The sequence below is a fragment of the Camelus ferus genome, chromosome 10 (genome assembly GCF_009834535.1).
Source record: "Camelus ferus isolate YT-003-E chromosome 10, BCGSAC_Cfer_1.0, whole genome shotgun sequence".
Lineage (NCBI taxonomy): Eukaryota > Metazoa > Chordata > Mammalia > Artiodactyla > Camelidae > Camelus > Camelus ferus.
The window spans coordinates 37,980,629-38,007,528 of NC_045705.1; positions in this window are offsets into that span (position 1 = coordinate 37,980,629).

A 26,900-nucleotide genomic window follows, 5' to 3' on the forward strand; every position below is an offset into this window, starting at 1 on the left:
TACATAATTAGTAAACTTAATTTACTAGAATTATATAGAAAGCTACAATCAAAACTGACAAGTACATATATTTTTTCAAGTATACACAGACTATTCATAAAAATTACTGGGGATACCTATTTCTCCATCAGATCACACGGAATTTTTTGTTTGCAGAGATATAGCATGATGCTGCTGATGGCTTTTCATTTTGCTTATCAACCCTGATCCCTTCCTTCATGGGAACTTCCTAAAAGGTCATTTTTTCCATAAAGCTCTTTTCTGCTTGGAGACTCATCTTGACAACTCGCCAACAGCTTCTCTTCTGCCTTCATATAAACAATGATGAGTAAGACAATGATGACGACTACCACTATTGTTATCTGTATTATTTTTATTTAAAATAACAATTTTTAAACAACAGAAATATGTCAAACATCATACTAAACCCTGGAAGCATAATATGAATGGATGTAACATTTGTCATCCAAGAGCTCAGAGTAAAATTGTGCATCTGTGACACTGTGACATTTACTCATCTCATTTAACTGTCACAAAATATCTTTAAGGTAGGCATTATTCTCATATCTCATTAAAAAAATACAACAACAAGTCTCAAAGAAATTAATCCACTTACCCATGTTCACACAGGTAGAAGGGATAAGATCTGGAATTCAAATTCCCTTCCTTAATAGTTTAAAAAGAAAACTTGTTTTGTCACATGTTAAGCATTATTACTAAAGTCTTTCAGCAGTTGTGGAGTGTTAATAGAACTAGAGATTGAAATAAAATAATACAGTTGGGAAATAAAGAGAGAAATGGACCTTCCAAACAGCCAAAAAAATTCCTATAAAAGATATGAAGTTATGATGTGGCCAGCTATATTGTCCCAGGAAGACATTAAATGTTCACAATGCTTGTAACAAAGGGCAATATTGGACTTGCAACTGAAGAGGTAAATAAGGGACAAATTATAGGATGTGATTTGTATGCTAAATTGCAAAACTATCAGATGTTTTCAAGTAGGAGAGAAGCATAGTCTAATTTGTATTTTGGAAAATTTTTGTGTCCTTCCTAATAATAATGATAATTGAAAGAAAACTTAGCAGTTTTGTCTTAGAGTCCAAAGCTAAACAAAATTTTATATCCATGTCAGTTTTTTCAGTACTCTCAGCATTAATAAATTTCCCGGTGGAAAAATAAATGTTAATAAAACTTGACTTTCTACCTTCTAGCAATACCTAGTTTGGTATTTAAGAAACTTGTCATGTTCTAAAATTGAAATGATTTTTATCAATATATGTTTGCTTTAGGCATTTCATCATTAGTCGGCATTCTCGACTTTGAACAGACATATCTTACTAGTATGACCCATAGCACTTATTTTATGGTTACTTCTAGTGCCACTATAAATTAATAGAATATTGGTGCCTGCAGCATGGATCCATATTCAGAAGAGAAAATGGAAGACAATGAATGACTTCTCCGAGGACAAGGTCTTCCAAAGTTTATTCTGTGTTATATGGGATATTTATAAGCTTTAAGTGAATTTACCAAAGAATATCTCAGTATCTTTAATACCCTTATGTTTCTCACATCTCAAGTGGCAGATGCCAAAACACACTGGCCCAGGGACACTTATTTTTCCCCCAAGCAACCTGGATCCATATATAAAGAAAATTATATTGTAGCAATGATAGTAACAATATAATTTATTAGACATCTACTCTGCTACTAGCATTCTGCTAGGAAATTATATAATTTCATTGACTATAACTCTTAAAATAGTTCTATATAGTAGACATGTATCTCTATTTAACAGTGAGAAAAGCCTCAACAAATACATGGAACTGGTATCATACAAATCATATTTTCAAACTGTAACACAGTTAAGTCAGGGGTTAATTACATTTTTAATTCTTATAATTTACAAATTTATCAAAGAAAAAAGAGCAATAGAAATTATAAAAATACTTAGAAAAGGATAATTATATATATTAAAAAAATCAAAGGAAACTTAAAGCCTTAAATACCTTACAAATGTAAAAACTTACCAATGTGTCTAACACAATAAGTTAATAAAAACATTTTAAAAAGCATGAGGAAAAAAAGACTTACCATGTTGGTACTGTAAATAACTTTAAATCCGAGTTATTGGAGACACATTTTCTCCTTTTATTTTATCATTATGTGTGTACATGTAAGTGTGTGTATGTGACTGTGCTTGCCTTGACAAGAGATTTTAGTAAGATATTTGATTACCCCTCCTGTGCTTATCTCTTGCAATGTCTCCTGGTTTTGTTTTTGATCTTATTTCAGCATTTCTTCCAACTTTTTTTTTTTTCAGTTGGGTAATTGTTAAAATCTTCTTAGGAGTTTTTTTTTTTTTTTAATAATTTTATTAGCCTCTAAAATTGAAATGGGAGCTAGAGTTTTACATAAATTATACAACAAAGATTTTCATTCCATAACTAATAAACATACATTACTTCCTTGTCTTTTTACAACTAGCACTGCTTTTAAGAAGCTAATATCAAAATGATACATTTTTTATTTTGTAAGTGAATTGCTCTTTCTTTCAGGAAGCATTTAGAATGCTATGTTTGTTTTTGATGCTCTTAACTATCACTATAGGTTGTCTAGTGTGAGTTTTTTCTTAACTCTCTTATTTGGCACTTGGCATAATGTCTATTGATGTAATTCATCTTTCTTCATTTCCTGCAAATATATCTCCATTTCTTCAAACATTTCCATTTTTTCTAATTTTATTTTTCTTCTTTCCTGTGGTTCGTATTATTAGAAACTTCTAATTATATATTTTATATATCGTAAGTTTCTTTAATATTTTCTAGTTTTTTTAATTCTCTGCTTTTTTTGTGGAGATTGGTAGGATTTCTCAATCTCATACTTTGTCATCAATTTCTTAGCTCTATCAATCCTACACTATCATTCCATCTCTTGCCTTTGTTACAAAAACTACTTTATGCTTTATCTCTAATATTTTCACATGTCTATATAATAATTTCTTGCATTTCCAATAAATAATCCAACATCTTATTTTTCTTTGCTTATTTAAATCCATAGTGTTCCTATTCAAATGCTAATCATTCTAATGATCCACATTGTGCAGTTGTTGTTTTGTTCTTTGGAGATAGTTTATTATGGGATCATTTCTCTTTATTTTGGTTGTAAGCATAAAAGCTGCTGGATGAGCATTCTCGTAGTGCACGCTGGGGAAGAGAGATCAGACCTCTGCTGGGTTTGCTTGCTTTGGTAAGTTCAATAAAAGAGAACAGAATTGTCCCTGTAATAAGAATTACAAGGATCAGAAAACCACAGCAAATCATGGCATTTGGGCATAACTTCGGCAATCAATCATCTAGGTCATGGCCTCACCCTTGATTTTACAGATATAAGTAGCTCTGAGAAGATGCTGATTGCATAGAATGGAATCCATCAGTCCATTGGTGGGGTAGAGGTAGAACGCTGAATGCCAAGAACTATTCAACACTTCCCACCCATTTTTCCTAATTTTTCTTCTCAGCAGGCCTTTTCTGGTGCCTTTGTCTAATCTTTGTCAACATCAACATTAGAGGTCTGAACTTTTAAGGTGGTAAATTATGATAGTCTAAAGGCAACAGAAAAGGATAAAAAAGAGCTGTGTCCCAACTGCTCTTTTGATTGAAGTATAGTTGATTTACAACGTTGCATTAATTTCTGGTGTACTGAATAGTGATTCAGTTATACATATGTACCTATATATATTTTTTTCATATTCTTTTTCATTATAGGTATTACAAAGTATTGAATATAGTTCCCTGTGCTATACAATAGTTGCTTGGTGTTTATCTATTTTATATAGAGTAGTTAGTATCTGCAAATACCAAACTCCCAATTTATCCCTCCTCCCCTTCCACCCCAAGTAACCATAAGTTTGTTTTCTATGTCTTTGAGTCAGTTTCTATTTTGTAAATAAATTCATTTATGTATTTTTTCAGATTCCATTTATGTATTTTTTTAGATTCCACATATAAGTAGTATCACATATCTGCCTGTCTCTTTCTGGCTTCACGTAGTATGATAATTTCTAGGTCCAAGTGCTCTTCTCTAGTTGATTTTTTCACTCTGTCTAAGAATGTAGCCATTCCTCAACACCCCACAAACTCTTGAGTTCAAACAACCTTCTGTCTTACCAGTGGTTTCCCAGATTTATGTTACTTGCTTATGCTGCTATTGATGTTGACATTATTTCCTTAATTCCATGTTTCCCTCTATCATTTTTCCTAAGATTGTTCTTACAAGGGGGAAGCCTGGGTCCTGTATTAAATTTGATTCTTTATAATCACCTCAAACAAGTTGTTTGTTTTATCTGCATTCTTAGCATTTTGCATAGTGCCCTGGGTCATCAGGAGGCCTCAAAAAATGTTGCATAATGATCATTCGAACAGCCTCTGGCCTTCAGGAAATCAAGATATCCCTTGAATTAAAGATGAGATAACTTATGCCTCAATGATTTACTGAAGACTTTAATTGTAGGTGAAGAGTATATTTCACAACTAACACAAGTAGATAATTCTATATATACCTCTTTATTTCCTTTACTGTCACAGTAAGGTATAATTTGTTCTAATTAGAGATTAGCAAAGAGAAGCAGGGGGACTAGAACCCAGATCTGCCTCCCAGTTCTGTGTTCTGCCTTACTGAAGGCACTGGCTTTAGCCCTCTAAATTTTGCTCATAATTTCAGTATCTTTCTATCAAATGATGAAATTTATTTTGTCATTTTAGTTGGCAAATACAAATATTTTCTAGATATGAGCTAACCGTCACCCTGGAAATCAAATCCATAACCAAGGTATATAATTGGCTTTATTTTGTATCACCTTTTAAAATGCATATGAGCAGGCAAGAATCTTTTAAAAATTAAGGCTATCTTCACTTCTGTGTCTGTTTATCATAATGACAGAATGTAAGACATTTTAAGGTGAGGGGGGAATAATGGATTGAAAACAAGTCTGCAAACCATAACTTTTCGTTATAATAAATTAAGGAACCCTAACTGCCAAGCTATGAAACTCAGTTGAGGGGCAGTAGCTTTGAAACAAAAAAATCACAACTCTTAGAAGCCATTAAAACTGACGTGGTAGTAAATCTGCCCTATAAAAGCCAGGAAGTTATGTATACTGTCTTTAAAAGGCCAACTTTGTGTAAGGTATTTAAAATAAACCATGTTAGGAAAAGTAACATTTTCCCCTGTAATGCCAAAAAGAATAGACAAATGGAGTTAGCCTTTATCAAACAATATGAATGGATAAGGTTCTTTCTGTATAACCTAAAACTGTGTTATACTCTACCTAGACAGCTTTAATATCTTGGATACCTTGGATAGAAATGAAAGAGGCAGAATTTCTTTTGTGTTGTGAATGAGCCCAGAAACTGCTGTTTCTGTATTTGAGGGGCAGGGTATATGGGAAGCTGGCAGGAAAAAGACTTGACTCTCTGGACTAGAATGCCAGATTGACCTCTTTCATTTTGAGTTCAGAGGTGGCTTGGGTGATGTCAAATGCAGAGATTTTTTTATTCTACATATTTGTGGAATACTTTATAGAAAATAAAAATCACGTATCTTAGGTGTTAATTTCCGTGAGTTTTGACAACCACCCACACAAGATACATTTATATCACTACAGAATAATAGCTTGTACCCTTTCAGTCAGTCCTCACTCACAGGCAAACTTGTTCTAATTTATATGAGAAAGATGTTTTATCACCCATAAATTTCACGAAAATAGAATCTTCTGCTTCTGGTCAAGAAGTAGTAACTAAGATTGGATCTATCCTTCCACTTGAAACAAGTTAAAAAAAAAAAAACAAGAAAATAACATGAAAAAAAGGATTTTTATGATATGGGACATCAGGCAATGATCCCTGAGACACAGTAAACAAATGAAGTGAGACTTATACTTGTCCCAGCTTGTTGTCATCAATGAAATTCCAGGTGGCTGCATGGAGCTGGTGAACCCAGGCAGAGCTGGAAAGACTCATACTGAGTAAAGGACATAGTGCCAAGTCCAAGGAGATCAAACTGGCTAGTGTCCAGGGCATAGTTCTAGAAAGGAAAGCACTACATGGAGACAGGACTTGGCAGATCTACACAGGAATCTCTTCCTGTGTACTCAGCAGAGTACTAATCAGAACATATGAGTAAGTGAAAAAATGTCCAAGAGAAAGTAAACAACCACTGTAAATAATTAGGAGAAAGAATACTTAGTACTTAGACAGGGCCACAAGTGCCAGGCATTATCCAGACTGGAAAGCTTCATAGTTTAAAGGGCATTGGGTAGAGTACTCAGAAAGGTCTTGCTTCAGTAGTAAGAGGTAATTATCCCTAGACTAATGACTGTTCTTGTCCCAAATAGTTTATCTTAAGGGAAAGACTGGAAAAGCGCAAAATGTTTCCAAGTACCTTAACTGCATCGCCCCAAAAAAGAAAAATGTTTTTTACAAACAAAACCAACAGGTAGAATAATGTAAATAAAATCTGCAATGTCTAGCATCCAATAAAAAAGTTGTTAAGCATACAAAGAAGCAGATGTATATAGAATGCAAAAATCAAGAGAAAATTAATCAAAATTCTTTAAAAACTAGCACAGGTATCAGAAATTTCAGATCAAGACATTAAAACAGTAAATAGGCTTTAAAAGGTGAAAAAAAGTTTAACATGTAGACACATAAAATATATAAAAACTAGAGATAAAAACTACAGTACTTGAGGACAAAACATCCATGTCTCTGTTAAAATTCTTACATGTATTTATACATGTTGTTTACCTTATTTTCCACTAGATTCCTCAGAATTCTTGCAAGTGCTTTTATTTGTTTGCTTGGTTTTGTCCTCTAATCACTGTACCATCTGGGTCATTTCTTTGACCGCTTCTGTTGATCCTTTCCTTTCATAACTGTGGGTCACATTGTATTACTTTTTCATGTATTATGATTCTTAATTGAGTGTTGGACATTTTTATAACAACTCAGTAGAGATTGAAATAAATGAGATCTATATTCAGAAGTGATATTTCTATTCTTCTGTCAGTCTGCTCAAGCAGGTCTGGGTTGATATGTGGCAAAGTTGAACTATTTGGGGCTTATTGCAGATTTAGTTTGATTTAGCTTCACAGTGGGATCAATAATTTCTTTCCAGCAGAGACTGGGATCTTAGCAGTGGCAAGGTTTTTGAAATCTTCTCTTTCACATCCAGCTGCCTAGTCTCTAACCTATGGGGATCTCTTGCTGCTTAATAGCTAGCATGCCATTTTGTGGAGGGTTTTTTGTTTTTGTTTTTGTTTTTGTTTTTTTTGTCTCTCTCTCTAGTCCTACCTGCAGTTTTCTTTCTGGTTCCTTTTGCCTCCGCTTCCCTGCTTTCTGTGTTGACTGGGATTACTTTGTAGGAACTTCTCTCAGCTCTTCTTCGCCGTCCTAAGTCATCAGGAACTGCAAACGCAAAAGTGTCCGGAAGGCATATTATAGACATAAGTGCACAATTTAATGGTTACGTATATACTGTTTTTCCTGAAAAAGATTCAAATTAGTTATAATGTTTTCTTCTTAATTGCAGTATGGAAATATTTCCATGGCAGTATAGAGTATTCTAAACATCTGGATATATTTTTTTCTAATTGATTTGAAGTGATTCCTTTTCTTGGACATTTATTTTTTTAATGGCTTTTTTTTTTTTTAAGCGGGGAGGTAATTAGATTTGTTTGTTTGTTTATCTGTTTATTTATGGCAGTAAATTGAACCCAGGACCTTGTACATGCTAAGCACATGCTCTACTCTTCCCCTCCTTTTGTTAGACATTTCAGTTGCTAGAGTTGTTTTTTTTTAATAACTGAAATGTGGTAGTAAATAAAATTATATTTTTTGTTTTATTTTCAAATCATGTTATTTTGGGGGTTTCCTTAAATTCTTTCTAGAATGATATGAGATAATAAGTAAAATATTTGATATTATAGTCTTTCTTACAGGAAGCATGTCATAATCATTTATTTGTTTCTGTATATATTTTATTGGTCCCTAAGCTCATCAAGAAAAGAAATTGTGAAATACTTTCATTTCTGTAATCCTTATTCCCAGAATGGTGTCCTCTGTATAAAAGGGTGTGCAGGATAAATTTAATGAATACATGGCCACATTCTAAGTTCTATGAGTAAAACGGACATCCACCTGTGCTCTCTGCCCTAGTAACACACACACACACACACACACAGAGAGAGAGAGAGAGAGAGAAACAGAGAGAAATGTATATGTAATCCTCTTATTCTGCTCTGGTATAGAATAGGTACCATGTGATCTACTGTTTAATTGGAACTCATCGAGATTTGACTTATTAACCTAAAATGCTTTGGGGTTTTGAGGTATAAAGTCAAACTCTATTACAAGTCATAATTATTCAAATACAATATATCATGCCCTGCTTCACTTTAAGTCCCTGTCCCAAAGGAAGTTCTTTTCTTAAAATATTTTACTTTTTTCCTTATGATGAAAATCGAGTTAGTTTTTCATTTATAAGTTTTAATACCTCTTTTTTCTTCAGACATCTTTGCTTAACTTTCAAAGAACCCTATTAATGAAATTTCAGTACTACTACAAAGTCTAGGTAACCTAGCCCAGCCAAAATTACCTGGCTAATGATCAATATCTAAGCAAAAATATCCATCCATTTTCAAAAGTATGAAACTAGACCTTCTTAGGACAAAATGGGAATTTGTTTTAACCTCTAACCAAATTATTGCTTGTCATGAGAAATTTATTGCATTTTAAAGCACCATAAGATAAACAGATTTAGATATAGGTCCAATTTCTTTTTTGCAAGCCAATATTTATTTAAGACTATTTTTTTCTCTGTGCATATTTCTGGCTTTTCCCTCCCAAGCTGTTTGCTGTTTTATAGCAAATGAAAATATGTTTGTGGAGATTGCATATAAAACTGTTTATTGAGACTTAAATCTTCTGTGGCTGTTTTTTTCCCCCTAAGCCTCACAGTTGCAGTTTTCTCCCTCTCTCCCCCTCTCTCTCCCTCTCTGCTTTTCTCTCGCCTCTCTCTCAAACTCAACCTTTTATTCTCTCTCCAAAGAGCCTCTGTATAATGAAAATCCTATATTTTCTATACCCTTAGTCTGTTGTTCAACCCAGTAGTTTAGCTAGGACACTCTAAGTTAAAGTTCAGCTACTTAATGTCGCTGAGCAGATAAATAAAGAAAGGATAGTCACATGCCCGGGATATTTCTATTTTGCATACAAATGTAAGAAGGTAGTTTTTGTATATTACTTTGGTTAGAATTTTGGTTTGTCTACATAAAGAGACTTGATAGTGGCTTAACAAAACAGAAGTATTATTTTCCTAAGGCAAGTCCAAGTGGAAGCAGGTTAGGACTAATACTGCAGTGCCATATTGGTCCATAACTGGGCTGCTTCAAGTTTGCTGTTAAGCTACACTTTGCAGTCCAAGGAGCTGGACGGAGAAAAAGAGATAAGGAGCCTTGATCCCACCATTTGAACAGTAGCACCAAAAGATGTATGCATCTCTTTTCTCTCATATTCATTTGGTTAGAATTAGTTAAAGGAGCTTATGTGGCTGCTAGGGAGACAAAAAGGTGATATCTATATTAGATGGCCATGAGCCTACCTAAAATTTAAGAAAAGTTGAGGACATAAATTAGCAATCTATGAAGATTCATTAGATTATGTTTAAGAGGACTAAAACAAAACAACAACAACAACAAAAAAAAAGTCTCTATAAAGGGAAGAGAAATAGTGTGATAACAAAAGAAGATGTAGAGTAGGAAAAATTTTAAGTGAGGCTAATATTCAATATTTTTATTCTAATGGGACTGAGTTATTAAGAGAGGGAAATTAGTTGACAAAAGAAAGAGGATAATCACAGGAGTAGGGTTCTTGAATGTGTGATATGAAATGGAGTAAAATACATCAGAGAAAGACACATCCTCTATGATCTGACCCATATGTGGAATCTAAAAAAAAAAATGAACTCATAGAAATAGTGAACAGATTGGTGGTGCCTGAGGTATGGGGGGGTGGGGGATGGGGGAAAAGGATGAAGGTGGACAAAGTGTACACCTTCCAAAAATAAGATGAATAAGTCCTGGGGACGTAATGTACAGCATGGTGTCTATAGTCAATGATACTGGATTGTATATTTGAAAGTTGCTAAGAGAGTAGATCTTAAAATTCTCATCACACACAAAAATATATAAAACGTGAGATTACAGATGTGTTTACTAACCTTATCATGGTAATCATTTTGCAATAGGTACATGTATCAAATCATTACGTTATACTCCTTAAACTTCCATAATGTTATATGTCAATCATATCTCAATAAAGATGTAAAAAAAATGGTGCAGACCTTAAATAAGAACAGCATCAAATCAGTAGTTTCAATAGGAGGGAAGGAAGCTAAAAAATATTAGTCTATATGGTGGCTGAGGGGCAGTCCTCTTCATATTTCCTCAATTTACTTAGTCAAATAAGAAGCTAGAGCATTAGATAGGATGGGAAAATGGAGAGAATTTGGGGTGTTGAAAGTTTAAATGGGGAGAAGATATTAATATAGTTTTTCAGAGAATTGGAAAACCAAATGACTGAGGAGCTATAACTGCTTTTTAAAACCCTGTAAATTTAACATTGCATATCTGTGGTAGCATATTTCCTGCAAATATATTCAGTTATTCAGAGGTAGACATGGGATAGCCACAGAGTTGAAAATTATTGATAGTTTGAGTTTTGCCAGACAAATCTTCAAAGGGAAGAAAGAAACAGTAAGAATATGGTAATGTTTATGATCAGAATCCACATGATGCTTGCTTATTATGAAATGAAGTAAAGATATAAGGGGAGGATAGATAGAAAAAGTGGTCAAGTCAATGCCCTGAAGATTAGAACAGGGTTGAAGAGTCCATGGAGTGAGGGTATAGCTGGTATGAGATGGAGAGTTAGGAGGTGGTGATCAAAATGATTCGTGGACCTTTGAATATGGCTATGGAAATGGATGGCGGAAGTGAGTGAATAATTGAAAGGAGGAGGTCAAGTGAATGTTGCTGATGACAGACCATGAGTTACAGGGAGCAGAGGAGGAGTTGGGCCTAGGAAATCTGAGTCATATTAGGGGATATATATAAAGTATTGTAGGGAATCGGGGATGACATGAAAGGCTGAAATTTCTTGCAACCAGAATCAAAAGGGTTGTAGGATATTTTGAAATCAGTCCTAATGATCACTCAAGGCAAGATGATAATAAGTTCTAATTATAGTCATTAGGGGGTAGGAGATTGAACTCGTAACAGTCTGCTGTGATGCAACAAGGATCATGTATATGGGACATGTGACAGTCTCAACAGAAGCAAATATAATTCTATAGGTAAATTCAAATTTATTTATTGAAATTCTGTTCAAATTTCTTGGTGCAAATCAAAGGCCAGGGAAGGAGTGGGCTCGTCGGGAGAACATAGATGAGCTGACACTTTTAAGATGTGGAAATATCCACTGCTATGTTCAGATCTTGGCTAGGTGGTCCTGGAGATACAGATGAATCTTAAAGTTCTTAAGATATACATTCCTGGACCTCTTGTCATTTTGCTCACTGTCTAGTGCAGGGTTACTCACTTAAAAGGTACAACTCCGATTAGTATAATCATAATAATAGGTGTAAATCCCTGAAAGCCACTACTTACTCTTCCCTAGGCTACACCTCATTTAATCCTCACAATAACTAAATCAGGGTGTAATGTAATTAGCTTTACCTATAGTTTATAGGTGAAGGAACTGTCATTTAAAAAGAAAAAAGAAATTCTCTGGTCATCTAGCTGTAAGTGGCAAAGCCAAGATTCAAACTCAGAACACCTGATTTAAAGCTTGTATTCTTATAATGAAAAGAAAATTATACAGCCAGCTTTCTTATGGAGAAAATCATGTTATAGCTGGAAGAAAGGAAGATAAACTGCCAAACAGAGCAAATTGTGATATGCAAATGGGCAAGAAGCACAGAAGAGATAACATTTGGAACGAATTTTGAAGAATCAGTAAAAATTTTTCAGATGAGAAAAAGGAGATCTCATCCCATGCAAGGATATTAACATGAGGAAAGCTCTAAGGTGTGAATGAACACAATAAGGTTTTGGAACAATGAGCAGATTTTGGCATAAGTGATTAAAATGTAGGCGAGTGTGTGTGTGTGTTGTGTATGTGGCTAAGTTCTGGGGGTTTCGAAGGGCTGGTTATAAATAGTAGTGAGTCTTGTATTTAATTCTAATTAATTTGGACTTCTTCCTGAAGGAATTAACAAAGTATTAAACACTTGTTTTAAAAAGTAAAGAACACATTTAAATTTGTATTTTAGAATTATTCCTTTGGAAAGAGTGTGGATGGCTGCTTAAAAGGGGTTAACATTGAACAGAGGAGATGATTGCAATATGCAAAATTGCCCATTTTGTATGTTTTTGCTCAGTAAATATTAAATCGGGAGCCAAAACAACTTTTTTTTTAATTTCCCATACAACTGATTTGATGAACATTTCTTCTCTCTCAAATTACCAGCTAAAATTTACTGGTTGTAGGGTATCATAGTAACATGATTGTATAGAGATGAAGACAATCTCAAAATAAGACTCAATGGGACATAAGTGGCACATTACAGGAGCTTAGGAATGCTGTATAATGCAACTGGCATTTGGGGTGTGTGTGTGTGTGTGTGCGTGCACGCATGCACACATGTACATGTGTGCATGTTGGTGTGTGAGAGAGGGAGAGGGGTGTGAAGGGGCTCAGCAGAATGAGCGAGGGGCATATGCCAGTCTGGGAAAAGGAAGGTTTATGCCACACTGCAGCTTCGCAGCTAATCTGTGAGGCTGCTGAGAAACCAGCCTGTGATTCTCCTGTCACTTGGTAGAAGACATATGCCATATATCACCAAATATTACACCCCAAATGGCAAGACACTGTGAGACAATGCTCTCACTTTTTTTTTTCTTAACTCACATAGCAGTTCATGCGAAAAAGCCTTAGTGATTGGAAATGAAAAAGAAGTGTTCAATGTGACATGAAGAGGGTACAGAATTTAGGGATCTTTTGCTGCTCTGAGGTGACTATATAGCATCCAGTACTGGAAGTGATACCTTTAATCACATTATTGTTTTCAACACATATTAAAAGCATGCTGGATGCCAAGCACTGTAGATATGGGGGTGAATAATGTAGTGTCCTGAGCAAAACTCTCTAGTAAAGGGTACAGAGTAAATTATTCACGTAAAGAAAATAATAATTCTAATACACTGTGAGAGTGTCTCTAATAGAGACATGAATAGAGGACCATGATAACTTGGTAAAGGAGGTGACTTGTATTTGGGGACAAAAAGAAACATAACAACGATGTTCCAGACATTACAAGTAGGCAATTTACATATGTTAAATATCAAGGTCCAGGTCAAATAGCTCTTATTTAGATATGGATTTCTAACACAGCCTCCAGCCCTGTGCTATTTCATTACATCTCACTGCTTCTAATAACGACGGTGTATTGAGTTATAGGATTTTACGTGGGAAGAGATTAACCCTGAATAAGAGAAATCTCAGAAGCACATGACTTCCAACTTCTAATCTGTGAAGAGCCTTCATGTAGGTAGAGTAGGTATAGAACCAATGGTTGGAATTATAGTTGGTTCCCTATGAAAAAAACTGTCCGACAGTCAGAACTATCAGCAAATTAAAACATCTTTCTCACGTGGGAGTAAGTTTTCCTGCTACTGAAAATCCTAAGCAATAGGATGACTGGTGAGTCAAAGATGCAGATAACTTCTAAATTGCCTTCAAATTCTGTTATACTGTTAGTCCATGAAACATGGAAAGGTATATGTGAGAAACATTAAGGCAAGCTCCAAAACAGTGTCATAGGAAAAAGCATAGCAATATCTAAATGAAAGAAGCCTTAGAAATCACCAAGTTCAACTCCGTCGTTCATTGTACAGATAAAAGAGCAAAAAGTAAATAGATTAAAAGATGCACCAATCAGCATCTTTTGCCAGGAAAACACTCAGCACTATCACAAGCAGAGGCTGGCCTATGGGACATAAAGCTATCAGAAATTCAAATGAAAAAATATGTATATCTAGAGCTGTAGGAAGGCCCAGAATGGGATGTGGGTATCACAGAGGCAGTGAGGATTTCTGGACCGACAGGTTTAGTGGGAAGGCACTTGATACCTGGGAATTAATTAAAGAAAAGAAGAAAAGGACAATCGAAGGGGTACCATATTCTTAATTAACACCTTTAAAAATTAGCTAATTCTGACCAAGCCATTCTGACCGAGTAGTGTTTGTACTTAGAATTCAGTGTACCAGTGTGAAGGTAGACAAAAGTGATGCCTTAATTTACTGCCATGAAAAGCTCTCTATTAAAGCAGCCATGAGGTATTTCATATATTAAACAAATGCATGAGCAGTTCTGCCGAAGGCTAATGAATTTCATGGATTTTCTTTAATGTGAAAATGCTCCTGGTCCAAAGCCAGGAATATCCATAGATATGACTGATCATGTGTGGCATTTTATATAAATTCAAGATATGCATTCAGATGCAAAGTTAAGGACTAGAATGTTTTCATATATTTTTATTTCATTCACTAATTGGATTATGCATTGATTAGGAGAATCCTACCATGAGTAGAAAAACATACCAAATCCAAACAATTTGAACAGTATCTTCGCAAACCATTAATTAGATTGATTTGATATGATACCACTTTATCATTGACTGCTATCTCTTTAACCTTGGGCATTTCTGTTAACCTCTCTGAATTTTTGTTTTTTCTCGTAACATATATTTTATTTGCCTAATATTGTTGCTGAAATCAATCAATAAGAGACATTTTTATTATTCTTTAATATATTTGTTTACTATTTATTGAACAGTTGAATTTACCACTTTTTGAAGTAGACATTCGGGTCATAAAAATGAATAATACACATGTTAGCTGAATAGATGACCCCAGCACCGTGCAAAGGAACTATTGAGTCCTCACAGAATTTTAGCTATGTGATTCATGTGACAGTTTTTGAGTAAATATTTGCTAGTTGGATTGTGAGCTTACAATGTCAATCATATTATTATAAGAATGACTCTTATTCGTCAGTTATTATAAAATATTAGAGATCAGGAAAGTGAGAGGTCAATACTGATGATTAAATTTTATATACTATTTAAAAATTCATTGATTACTCACTTGTATTATTACCTTTCCTACTCACAGCCATCTCGTGGGGTTAATATGATTGTGTATTATTTTAATTCATATTGCTTAGGCAAAGAAACTTAAGCTCAGAGAAACTGAGTGTTTATACTAAGTGGGTCAACACCACTTAGCTGATAAGATGTAGACTTTAGGTTATCTGAATTCAAAATTCAGTTGCTTCTTGCTAACTCAGACAGTCTCCACCTAAGCTGTGCATTCTCAAAGAAAGCTTGGTACAAGAAATGGGACGTAAGTGTTGTCTATGATTTGACAAGAGATGGGGGAGAGAATAAAAGAGATTATTCCAGCTTGTATAAGAGCTAGAAATTATAACTAAATAGTACTATTTCTGGTCTGAAATTATTTTGGTTGTGAGTTTTCCACTTGCCCTGAGAACTAAGTCAAGTTTTGCCATTAGTGTCTTCTAACCATTTGTCTTAATTATGCTCAAGGGAGTGACTATGTAATTGGAGATGATAAAATGTTTGCTTTAATTTTACTCATTTGAGGTAATCAAATCTGGCACCAAATGCATTTGTATGTCTGTCTTTAATCATCCCCACCACAGGTCTCCATTTCTCGGCATCTCTTTTTGTTAAGACCATTAAGGTGTTAAGTGCAAAGTTACCTCTTGATGGAACAAGGCTCCAGACAGTCTGAGTTGAGAAAAACCAGCACTGTGACTTAGTTGCCACAAGATACTGTTGATCAAACATTAGGTCACCCGGGATCGTATTAGATTCAAGAGAAAAAGTCAATGAAAGAAGAAAAGTGAGTCCTTCAGAAAAGACATTCCAGTATGAAATTTCAACAAAGTTGCTGATATTTTCTTCAAGGTCTTAGAATGCCATAATTTAGAAAAAGATTATAATTTATAGGATAATGAAGAAAGGAGAAGAAATGTTTGTTAGGTCATATGAATGAAGCAGTTTATTTTTGTTCCCGTTTGGAAAGGAGATGTCTCATTTAAAGGTGCCCATGTAGGAAGTGTTTGTACATTTCACCCATTTCACCACACCTTCAAATGCTGATGGAAAAAATCTTGTTAGAAACAGTATTTAACATTAAATATAAATGTATATTCATTTTTAAAGTCTTTATTTGATAAATGTAATTTTCTATAGTTCTCCTATTGGAATACAGAGATCTTAATGTTTTCAGTAGACAAACTCCCTTACTTAATTTGTAATTTTTTTAGAACACCAATTGAGTTTATGTTTCTTTGTCCTTTGTGATTCAGAGGAAACACTTCCATTCTACCTGGAAAGTTGCTGAAGACTTTATTTGGGGGGGTTCTTAGGCAGATACAAAGGGTTCAGGGTTTTCACACCCTTACTCTTCCCACCCAAGAGAAAAGTCATCCTAGATAAGACCTCTGAAGAGAATTTTGCAATGTGCTGGACAGAGAAACTTTTAAATTCCTCCTAAAGGGTTTTCTTTCAAAAAAAAAAAAAATCCTATAATTTGAAAAGACAAGCCTTTTACTCTTAGAAATTCCTTGTGGCTGGGAATAATACTGGCATCAAAAACTTATTACAAAAAGGCTAAATCATCTGAGGATAAATCCACTGATGAGATGAAGTTCAGCCTTTTTGGTGAGTTTGAAAAAGGAAAAAAAGAAGAGAAGTACAACCTACATCTAGGTTAACTAAGATTGAACTTCCAATTCCACAACCTGTAAAATTCCCAAATTCTGTAATTTCTTAAAAGTTCTTGTATTTACTTTCCCATGTCTCTCCTTCAGAACTCTGTGTTTTGCAGGTGTTAATCATGTTCCTCCAAAACAACACTGGCACAGAATTAAGCCTATTACCCAGTTTATACTACAGATTCTTTGATACCATGCACATCATGAGAACCATACTTCATAGATGTTTGAAAGGATCATGAGAGGCACCAAATCAGTATTGTCCAGCCTCTGTGATCTTGCTGGTTTTGGCCCTCATCACAGTTCCTCAGTTCTTTCTATGATCGGTCTCCTGATAAGCAAAAACCTCTTCCTTTTCTGTCTAATCAAAAAATTCATGTCCTTGCCAGCGTAGGACCAAAACCAGCAATGCATAATAAGGAACAAAAGTCTTTCAATTAAACAGTCTTTACCAGTGCTTCTCTAATGTCTTCCAGTTTTGGAGCACATAGAAAATCAGAATGTTTATTCAGTATTACCAGATCAACCAAAAAAGGCACTGGATGCCTCATTTGAATGGCTTGGAGTCTCCAACCATCAGAACACTGAGAGAACCAGCATTCCAGCATGCCCATGAGTCTTCTGAAGTTCAGCAGTGGGCACAGACATGCTACCTATCCAGATTTGGGCTACAGTCTCCACAGGAGACTGGTGTGGTTGCAGAAGAAGAAAGAGAAAGAGGAAAACAACGGCCTTGTCTTCATGGTGGAAGAAAACATTAGTAATTATTAGAGCATATCTCTAGATATCACTTCTCCAAAAAAAAAATAATGATTACAGAATTTTAGAGCTGAAATAGGACAAGTTACATTTGTATCTTTATTTCAGCCTTCTCTTCTGGACTCAGACTTCTTACAAAACAGCTCCACGTGGATGATCTTCCTTTTTTCTCCCAGCTCAACCTATAATACATTGATATCTTCCTCTGAGAAATACTTTTTCCACAGTGTTTCCTGACCTCAGAGAATGGTGACAGCAACCATCCAGGTGCACAGGCCAGAAACCAGGACAGCTCTTTCACCCTCCTCACTGTAAAACTCCCAGTGGGTATTAAGCTCACTCTAGCCCTCTGTTGTTTTCTTTAATTCCTCCCCTCGTATCTATCCCTTTTTCCAGAAAACAATACAAGCTGAAATTGGCCATCACCCCAGCTACTACTACACCTCTTATTTGCTCTCCCTCCATCTACTCTCCTTACACCATTTTCCACAATATACCCAGAATGATCACCCCAAAAAGAAATGTGATCATGCTGTCCACACACTGAACATTTTCAGTGAGTTTCCATGGCTTAAAGATAAAAGTCGAAGATCACCTACCTGCATGGCTTACAAAGTACTGCTCAATCTTGTTGCTGACTAATTTTCCCTACATTTCTTACCATCAAGCTCTGCTGGACTTTCATCCACTTCCTCAAATCTGCCGCACTCCTTCGCTTATGACAAAGGATGATAGACTTATTCAATATCTGGGGGAATCAAAACACTGGATGTTTTGCTTTCTCTAGTAAAGGAGAACTATGTTGCTTAGGCATAATTTCTCTGAGCAGAACAAGTCACTGATACTATACAGGGTTCTAGGAATGTGTAGATTTCAGGGATTGGTGGCTTTTCAGGGACCCGTGTTAGACCTGATTGGTTGATTGGATTTTCAGAGACTTATATTGTAAAAATCTAAATACTTGAATGGAGGTATTTTTGCTTGGTTGGCACTTAGAAGCCCTTTTTACTGGAGTATCTTCATTCCTGACTTGCTGCTTAAATGTGAGAAAATGTCACTGATTCATCAGATTGTAAGGACATGTTCACTGAGGGGGGTTGTCCATGTTGATTGAATGCAAGAGTTTAAAACATAGAAAAATTAGTCTGTTTTCTAGGAGTCTGAGGATATGTTTTATTCTCATCTGCCCACCACTTTGTATTTGCTTAGCATTTGTTTATCTTTAGCATTCAGCTTACTTGTCACTTCCTTAGGGGTGGCTTTCCTGACATAATGATTGTCTCCCCACTAAACATCACCGCTTCATCCCACCCTTCCTGTTCCTAACACACATATTGTTAACTACTACTTCTTTCTATCCTGCCTACTAGACTCTATCTCCATAATTCTAGGAGAAATATCCTTCTTGTTTACCATCATATATTTTTTCTTACCTAGAGGAAACTGAGGTTGGAAAAAGACTACAATTAGCTACAATCATGCCCCAGGCCACACAAACTGTAAGAGACCGAGCCCTCTTTCAATCCCACATTTTCTGACACTAAAACCAATGCTGCTTTTACCATCCTCCAGGTGCCTCCCACAAGCAGTGACAAGGAAATGACAGGAGTTCCTGAGCCCTGGCTTAAAAAGTCATCCTCATTTTTCTACTGAAGCTTGGGTAATTTTTCTTAATACTCTAACAAACCTTCTCTAGAGCAGAAGAAAATCACCCCTTGTAAAACTTTCAGCAGGGAGTAGCCACTATATCTCTCTAATACACTGTGCTGTTAAATTATTATCACATTATTATAGCAACAATGAGATATGCTGGGGAATGATGGAATGCCAACCAGCTTCCACAAACAAGAAATATATACTTATATTCTGTGAAAGAAGTCAGTCAAGCAGAGACCTTTCAAATAACTAGCAGTGTACCAACTCTCACTGAAAGCTGACTGATAGCCTTGCGATATAATTTAGAGGGTACTGTGCATATATTTTCACCTTTATTATTTTCATTTTCAGTAAGGGAATTTAGGTCTAAAAGATGTAATCCCATTGTGTGTTATTTGCACATCTACTAAGCATCTCCATCTACTATTGTGAGTACTGATAATGAAGTCAAAGTTCTGTCCAGAGTGGGTTTGTTTTATCAAAAATAAATTTGTTTTCATTTTTTCAAGTGCAGGGCTCCATTTTATTTCATTTACTGGGATAGCTAAATACTTCATCCAGAACCACTTAAAACCGCTGTATCTGAATATTTCTGGTCTCAGGATGCAAACTTCAGTTTCTACATAATGCAGGTTTTGATATGCTAAGACTCAAGTTGAAGTACATAGACATAAACATGGCCCAAGTTTCATCAAAAAAGTTAATCCTGGCAGAATGGAGAACTAAAAGGATGAGCTTAGAATAAAAGCAAGTTTTGCTGTGAAAAGAGAAAGAAAAATTTTTTTTGAGATGGAGCTTTTTGGTGGTGACTGTGCAAAAGCTCTAAAATTATATGATAAGAATGTTTTATTATGTTTTGGGTTTGTGTTCCCAAAGCCCCAGTTTCATCCAATGATGGGTAATTTTAAGGAAATTATTTTTTATATTAAAACAACATAAACATGTTGGAGAGCATGAGATATCGTATAAGATATATTATTTGTAAGATGTGCTTTCCTGCTTCTCTGCTAGTTGACTGTCTGGAGCACATTGAAAAGCAGTGGAGTACAAGTTAGTGTTTATCCTTTTCTTTCTTCTTCCTTTTCACTTCCAGCTCAGTTTCTCTATGATCTTGAATCTTAAGTGAAGAGATCTATACTTCTAAAGTATCAAAGAGACCAGGGACACAAGAAAAGATTTTGTTAGACTGGACATAGGTGGAATTTTTGGCATTAAAGACTGTTAGAATTTGTTAGAGTACATTTTGAAAATATTTGGCACTGAACAATCAAAGGATACTACCACAGAAACTGGAAATGAAAGAAAGCAGTTCACCAATGGTTGTTAAAATGACCAGTGTCAATAATAGAAGCATTTTTGGCCACAGTGAATGAGAAACAGTTTAAGGATTTTCTGAACTGACTGTGGGGAGATTTGAGTTTCTCCAAATCTGTAGTTGAGAATCAAGAACAAAACTTCTTTTTTTCCTCAGCTTTATTGAGATATAGTTGACATATAAAATCGTAAGATATTTCATGTGTGCATTGTGGTGACTTGCTATATGTATACATTGTGAATATATTCCCCCCACTTAGCCCCCCCAACACATCCCATCACCTCACACATTTACATTGGATCCTTCTTTGCAGCCCCACCACTCCCTAGCAACTGCTTTTCCACTCTTTGTTTCTGAGTTTGTCTTTTTTTTTAAGTCTAGAGCAAAACTTCTCATTTAAAATTTTCTTAGGACAGTATATCTGGAGGGGTGAAGGGAGTGTTATAGATTGAAGAATATGAAATATCTGTTTTGTAGAAAACTATAAACACAACAATGTGTCTAGTGCTAATTTAGATACTGGCACCTGGTTCTATGGAAACGAGAATGATGATGGGTATTCAGATTGGTGAGAACATGGAATTCTTAAAAAAGAACATCAGCTGAGTTCAAAGAGAGAATATGTGTTAAGGTATTTTAAATAGGAAGGATGACTCATGCCAAAAGAATAATATTTAAGAAATTATGGGTGCCTACAAGAATGGAAAATACTTGGATGATTACAGATAGTTTAGTGTGATGACTAACTAGTGCTTTTGAAAAATCAGTAAAGCATGAAAATAATCAAGACAGTGTATTAGTTATTTATTACTGCATAACAAACTACCCCAAAACAACAGGTATTTATTAGCTCATGGTTTCGGAGGATCAGAACCTTGGGAGCAACTTAGCTGGGTGATTCTAGCTCAAGGTCTCTCACAAAATTGCAATGAAGCTACATTGTTTAAAGCTTGGACTGGAACTCGAGGATTCCCTTGCAAGAAGACTCACTCACATAGCTGTTATCTGGAGTCCTCACTTTCTTACTAGCTATAGGCTGGACACCTAAGTTTTTTACCACATGGTCCTTCCCAAAGGAATAAGAGTAAGGGAGAGAGAGAACCCAAGATGGAGGCTTGGAAACCTCAGGCTTTTATACCCTAATCTCAGAAGGGACTTTTCCTTACTTCTGCCATATTCACACAGACCAGACCTTCTACTCTGTGGAAGGAGGAAAAAGAATTCAGGAATTGGGGATCATTGGAAGTCATTTTTGTACGTTGCTATCACGGAAGGTAACAGACACCAAAGAGACAGCAATAAAAGTTACAGAGTAAGGGATAAATCAAGTGCTTATTTGAAAATAAGCAGCTCTGATCAAATGTTCACATCTGCCTTCCCTTTTTCAACTGACCCAAAATATACATTCTTGACTTTCATATCTCAAGTTCATGCCTAGAGCAATTTCATAAAAGAACAGAGTAATTTCACAAAAAGAATTAATGAAGCAATGGGAAAATAAGCCATCTTCTTGAATGTTCCCTTATTTAGTTGCATTGTGAAAAATTGCTTTTATTTCTATAGAAATGTGAAGCTTAAATAGGATAATCACTTCATGGTACATGAGGATACTAAAATCTGTGTGTGAACTGATTTCTCCAAGGTGTCACAGCTTATTAACTAGCTGTGTTGCTAATAAACTTCATCCCCAGTCTCCACCCTGTTCTTGCTCTGCTGCCTCTCACTGCCTTCTTCGTAGCTATACATTGCAGTATTGTCCAACTGAGTCTGCACGTTTCTCACACTCTCTAGTTGTGCTCTCCAATATGGTAGCCACTAGCCTCATGTGATTATTTAAACTTGTATTTAAATTAATTACTGTTAAATAAAAATCTAAAACATTAAAAATCCAGTTCCTTAGTTGTACTATGTCCTTTTGAAGTGCTCAATAGCCGTATACAACTAGAAGTGACTATATCAGACAGCAACTGTATGCAACATTTTCATCATCACCAAAAGTTTTATTGAAAATTCTGGTCTGCAGTATATGTCCAATTGCCTCTTGTTTTCCCTATGAGCTATGAATATAGCCTAGATATTATGATTCACCTAAATCCAAACATTATTCTTTCCTGTATATCTAAATATCTGTGATATAGGTTAGTCTGTGGCATTTAATGGTTAATTAATTTTAAAAGGACACAATGAAAATTTTAATTGGTTGTTCCACATCCTTTAAAAAGATACCTACAACTATTTAATTAAATATCTATCAGAAAACAATTAATTAGGCCACAGATGTAGAGAAGTACCTCATCAGTCACAGAGCTCTGTTCTTTTCTATATTCTTTTTTTAATGTGAAAAACCTAATTACTAAGAGAATTTAAATATTATGTTTGTTCAGTCTATATTCTTGTATCTATCACCTAAGATTTTATAAAAACTACGTATTTGGTTTCCTTGCTTTATACCATCTTATTGCCAGTCATCCTCTCACCACTATCAGATTCTTCTTTCTGAACATTAATCAAGTTCTTCCTTTTCTTAAAGAGATTTTTAATCTTTGACAAATTCCAACTCCTTAAAATGCTACACTAGGGCCTGGATAATCTGCAATCCACCCACCTCCCTACATTTGCCTCCTGTCACACCTTCAGACTCATTATCCTTAGTTTTTCTTCATTTCCTAAACTCATAAACCCCTTTCTTTTAAGACTTTGCATATGTTATTTTTCATCTCTTCTCTTCTCGAAATTCCTATGTATCCTTTTATGCTCAGTTTCAATATTACCCCTTATAGATTTTATTGGTCAAAGTCAATAAGCTGTCCTTTGTGCTCTTCACAGCTCTAAGGCATATACCAAGAAATTATTATAGCACTTTCTAACTTGTATCAAAATGTCTATACCCCTGCCAGTCTGTATGCATTTAAATGACTGAGGTTATGTCTTAATGATTATAGATACCACTGCATGACTGTGCCAGACATCAAACATAGTTTGAGAGTGAATAAATGCTTAAATAGATGGTTGGATGTATGAGTGAATGAAGAAATCAATGAATGGTTACATGAATGTTTACAAAAGAGCATTCCAAGAGAAATTATCTGGAGTTTTTCATACCTCTTTCTGGGTTTAGCAGTGAACATCTATTAGAATTGCTTCTGCCCACATTTTTCTGTGAATAGCATCTGCCACAAACTTCATGGTGACAGCCAGGAGTTCCTGAAAGCAATGTTCTAGAAACGTGATTGAATCTCACTGGTCCAGCTAAATAAATGTAACTAGACATCTGGTTTATGTTAGCTAAATTGGATTTTCCCAATAAATTTGGATCTACAATTAAGAGATCCCATCCTTGATCTGGCTGTCCTTTTTTTCTTTTTTCTTAAAAAAAAAAAAAAAAAAGAGAGGATAGCTACATTATCAGATGAAGCTAGAATTGGTTTGTATTACAGGTAATCAAAATATTCCCAAATAATGTGGCTGCATTATACTTCTCTCCAACCTTCCATCTCTTGGTGCCTTTCTTGTCCCCAGCCTTATCTGTAAGAGGTCTATAATTCTATTCAAGGAACTTATCTGCTCAATCCCATATTAATGTCACAATTTGTGCTCTTTATTTATATCCTTCCATGTATCTGACAAACCATTTTAATATTAATCACTCAAAAGTGTTAAATTATAATAATTCCATGTATTTAACAAAAATCACACATTGCCTGACTGAACATGATTTGCAACTTATAATTTATTTCAACTTGCTACTATACAGCTAATATTCAGTTTATACCATATGTTATTTAGATTTTGTGTTTGTGAGCACCTCTTGGCCTGTCAACTCTCCCAAAATATCAGTATAGTTCATTTTAATTTAATAAGCATTTATTGAGTGGTTATTATTTACCAGCCCCTCTGTTAGTTGTCTTTTCTCAAGTAGTCAAAATTTAGAATGCATATATACAAATATGCAATTGCAATAAATTCTGTTACAGAGGTATTCATTATAGGCAGATCAATTATCATGAACAAAAACATCAAGTTATCTCATTATATGATTGATAGGAACTACAATCATACTCTATAACTTGAGAATTTGCAGCAAAATGGATAACGGCAGAAGATACTGGATTGGTAGGCAAGTGAAGAATTTATGAAGGTCCTGGGCTTTATCCTGTAGATAATGGGTGTTAGTTAAAAGGTTGTCACTAGTACTACAGACTGTATTTTTGTGCCCCCCCCCATCCACCGTAATTCACTTGTTTAATCCTAACATTCAACATGTTGATATTTGAGTGAGTGGCCTTTTGGAGGTAGTTGGGTCATGAAGCTGGAAACTCCATGAATGGGATTAGTGCCCTTTTAAAGAGACCCCAGAGAGACCCCTCATCTGTTTCACAATATGAAGACAGAGCAAAAAGACAATCATGTATGAACCAGGAAGGAGGACACTAAATCTTCCCCTGCCTTGATCTTGGACTTCCCAGCCTCCAGAACTATGAAAAATAAATTTCTGCTGTTTATAAGCCATCCAATCTATGCCATTTTGTTGTAGCAGCCTATATGGACTAAGATGAATAGAAATACTACGTATTATCAGATCTGTATTTATTGACATTTTTACTACATTGGTAATATTTTTTGTTTAAAAAACTACAGAAATCTGATACTTATAAAGAGAAATATTCTATAATCTCATTATAGTATAATCACTGGTTAACAGCATAGTATTGGTATTCAGTATTTTCCTATTTTTTTTTAGAGTTTAAAATTTTTTTAATTAACCATTACCATTTTTCTCTTTATTTATTTATTTATTGGGGGAGATAATTAGTTTATTTGTTTGTTTGTTTTAATGGAGGTTCTGAGGATTGAACCCAGGATCTAATGCATGCTAAGCATGTGCTCTACCATTGAGCTACACCCTCTCCTCCCATATTTTTAATATACAATGAAAATATTAAATCTTGATACATTTACATTTCTGCAACTTGTTTTTGTCAATTTACAACCCACACTTTGAATGCTATGTTATATTGCCCTTTGGTATGCACCAGATGATGTTCTAAGTACTTCACATGCGAAAACCCATGTATTTCTAAAACACCATGAAGTAGGTATTTTATCCCTATTTTACAGATGAGACAATGGATGCTGACAGAGGTTCAGTGATTTGTCCATGGTCATATAAACCTTCAGTGAATGACACTTGAACTTGGGGAGATAAATACAGTGGAATGTCAATTTTGGCAAATCAAGGATTGTAAAATAGCCTTCAAAATCTAGGGTTAGAGCACTTCTCTAAAGGCAAAGAAATCAACATTGAGTCTGCAAAAATTTATTGCAAAGAAAGGAAAAAAAAAGGCTGATGAAATTCCCTTCTGCAATTCTCCTTGATTCACTGTATCAGAAAAGTGGAATGGAACTCCCAGGCCAGCAATGGAAGCTATAAATCTGGGGCTTGTGTCATGGCATTAAATTATAGTGTCAGAAATAAGAATCTAAAGCCCGTCAGTGGTATAAATAACTGAAAAGAGATTACAGTCTAAAACGGGCTGCATACATATTTAAAAAGTGCTGTGTATACCGCTTGGGAAAATATATGATGCTAAATCTAATAGCCCCATCTTGCTTCCTAGCTCTTGAGCAGTAATTTAAAGCCACAGCCTTTTGAAGGAGGAATAAAAGGACTATGAATATCACAAACACATGTAAGTTAAAATGCACTAATGACTGCTGTAGTATAAATGAAGGGCTATCTCTTAGATTCATGCTATTCTTTATTTTGTAATAAATGCTGGTGGTTAAATAAGCAATATATTCTGCAGTTCTCGGATTTAATGACGATGTTGTATTGTGCGTGTTTCCACCCTCTTCTTACCTTTTTGGTGATGTGGGAGAGGGGATAGAGGAAATCCTTGCAGTTCATTTCAGGCTCAAATGGACTATTTAAATACATATCCAAAAATACATACATACATATCCACACAGACTTTTTAATAAAAAAATTTACAGCACAATAATAGATTAACTTATTGGTAGAATATTTGCCCATAATATCATCATATTTTATTATGGGGAAATGCAAGTTTTAATTAGTTGTTTTGATGTAAACATGATAAAGATGTTCTTTTCAGTATTTTTTAAAAAGTCAAAATCATGAAGTATTAATTTTCTCTTGTTTACTGGTATTAAAATTTTCTAAAAGTATATTTTAAGGGAAATTGAGAGAAACCTGATCAGTAAAGAGGATTCATTTTTAAAGG